The sequence below is a fragment of the Sinocyclocheilus anshuiensis genome, unplaced genomic scaffold, assembly GCF_001515605.1.
Source record: "Sinocyclocheilus anshuiensis isolate Anshui unplaced genomic scaffold, SAMN03320099.WGS_v1.1 scaffold355, whole genome shotgun sequence".
NCBI classification, from domain to species: domain Eukaryota; kingdom Metazoa; phylum Chordata; class Actinopteri; order Cypriniformes; family Cyprinidae; genus Sinocyclocheilus; species Sinocyclocheilus anshuiensis.
The window spans coordinates 530,276-533,454 of NW_015549571.1; positions in this window are offsets into that span (position 1 = coordinate 530,276).

Below are 3,179 nucleotides of genomic sequence, written 5' to 3' on the forward strand. Positions count from 1 at the left end.
GTGTTTTGAGTTGATTAGCTGATTGGCATGTCACCATATTCTAATTTGTTGAGATAGTGAATTGGTAGGTTTTTGTTAAATGTGAGCCAAAATCATCACAATTAAAAGAATCTTTAAAGACTTAAACTACTTCAGTCTGTGTGCGTTGAATTTATTTCATACACGAGTTTCACAATTTGAGTTGAATTAATGAAATAAATGAACTTTTCCACGACATTCTAATTTATCGAGATGCACCTGTAAATGCACGTGTAAAGGACGTCACTAGTGGACGTCCTCTCACAACTGATTCACAACAGGGTATACATATTGTACTACACGTAGCTAAAAGTCAAGTTAACAATTATACATGCAACCCCAGAGAACTGTAGAGATGTACAAACGTATCTGAATGCATTTTTAGGAAATGTTCTGTGTTACATATTTTTACGATTTATGCCGTCCTACCGTGACTATTTTTGGCCAGGGACGAGGGATCAAGCAAACAAAGGGATAAATGGACAAACAAACAGATTTAAAGGCTGGTTGCGCATGATGGGTTCCAAAGACTGTTCCTGTGTGTGTTTGTTGTTGTATTTGTATTTTATTATAAAATACATGTGTCTAGTTCGACGCGAGCGGCGCGATGCAACGCAGCAAAATAATAAAACCCATTATAATTACTGAAAGCGGCGCGGCGCGGCTCGACAAATCCCCGTCAGTAAAATGATTCCTTGATCTATTTCTGGCGTAGTCCAAGCTGCACCAACGGTCGTTTCTGGTGTGACATGCTGTTGCGTTAAAATCTCGAGTTTTACTCATTCATCAGCTTGCTCCGATCCGGTGCTGCGTGGCAGCACTCAAATGTTGAAGATTCATCGTATAGACGTCGTATAGAGGTAAAGAAGACGGCTCATTAACAACTGAAAACGTTCGATCGATTGCGATGTTTACCAGATGCTACGATCTTTCACAGACGTCTCCGCGACGTACGTGTGCTATCTGGGGACGTTGCCGTCGGACCAATGTTTGGAAGCTATTGCAGCTTTAAGTTAGACAGAATTCACTCACCACTCTAAACGCCAGTTTTTTTTTTCATACTCATATGCTGCAAAACATTAGGAATGACATCTGCATATTTATGCATGATTCACTCTCGAAATACCAATGATTGAGTGATAACCATAACAGTGGACGGGTCAAAAATATGTCACAATAGATGTGCATTAAGGCACCGCCCTCACTAATTTCAGAAGCACCCTCAGTAATATAATTCTTTAACCGGGCCTGTAAGAAGCACAGAAAAACAATGAAAATGGATTTCTCTACCAGCAGCAGCAGTGAGGACGAGTTTGTAAAGGAAAAGAAAAAACAGCGTTATTGGGTACACCCTATTCTTGAGAAAAGAGAGCATGGCGAGTTCCATATACTGACGGTGAGTGCTATCTTTCTATTTGCCTTGTTAGAAAAATAAAAAAGTACCATGTTTAAAGAATAAAATGTTGCATCTGAATGGTGTTTATAATATAATAAAGTTATATAATACTTTTCTTCTGTGTTTAAATTGGTTTTCAAAAGCTTCCTGTGCTATTGCGCCACCAATCTCACCCTTTTGTGCAACAGTAGCGCCATGATCAACAGCACGTGATCTAAAGCTCGAATCTAATTCTACGACTTGGCCGAAGAAGAGTTTCCCCTTGTCCAAATACCCACACTTGTGGTCTTTGCACTTGACCACTTGACTACTTATATGACGTATCTCCTGTATTTGGCCCAAGTGTTCAAGTGAGCACGAAGACCACAAGTGTGTGTAGAACTTTTCATTACCGTATGGGACACACTTATAGTGTTGTAAAAATGCAAGTGTTTGCATAGCTTTATTTTAATTTGAAAAACTTTGAATTTTAAAATCAACTTCTAAATATCTGTTCAGTAGTGCCTATAAGAGATGACAGTTTAAGTAGCAGCTGCTTCTAATTAAGTGATGAAAAGCAGTTGCAAATGTTGTACTAAATAAATATCACCACTACTCATCTTTGCACCAATAAAACGTGCAACACTGTTTTTTCTACCAAACTATATGTAATAATAGCCTATCTAATTATTATATTAATATTTAACTTACATTGGAAAAGTTTCCGTAACCTCTCGCAAGATCTCTGCAAAAATTTTACGATTTATTACAAAACATGATGCATGATGGGATACACTAAGCCTCGAATAGCGCTCCAGAGCGGTATTCAAGAAAGTGTGGATTTAGTGTGCGTCCTGTTGAAAAAACCAGCATATGCTGGTTACCCTTACCAAAAAGTAGTATACTTCAAGTTTATTTTATTAAGTATACTTAAGTAAAGTTCAAGTATATTTTTAAGTATACTTTATGTAGTAAGTATACAAATATCAGTGTACTAGTAGTATACTTGTAAGTGTACTATTTCAATACTCCTTGGGACTAAATTGGCCCACTTTCTAGTATATAAAAGTATACTTTTAAGTATAACAGTAGTAAACTTGAAGTACACAATTAGTTTACAACAATATTTTTAGCTTGTACTGCAACTACACTAAAAGTGAACTTATATGAATACTGATAGTTTTCTAATTAAATATTTGTAGTAGCATTTTTAGTACACTTTGAAGTATAGTCTCAGTAAACTACTAGTTTAGTAGTTTTATACTGCAAGTATACTCGTAAGTTTTCTTTAAGTGAACTTTACATCATACTTTAAGTATACAACTACGTCCCTATTTTGGTATTAATTTGTATATATTTTGTTATATAAATATCTGAACATACAAAACACCAAAAGAAAGAACAGGGTATCTGCTTGTAAACAAAAACATTTTATTCTAGCTTCATGCATTCTTTTTTTAAACACTTGAATGTGGGTAAGTTTCATAAATAATAATAATAAAAAAGAAATAAACAACATTTTGAACAAAAAGTGGAAAAAAAAAATATGAATTGGATTCAGAACAATAATCAAAAAGTAGATAGAGTCGATCAACACCCCAAAGCTTGACAGTCATTATTAATAAAGCCCATTTCTGAGAAGTACATAAAAATTTGACTAAAAGTATACTTTCCTATTTTTTTAGTGTAAAAGAAGTATACTAATAGCACACTTCAATAAACTTTTTTTTTTTTCGTAAGGGTAGGTATGTTTTGACGCTGGGATGCTGGTTTAAGCTGGTCCTTT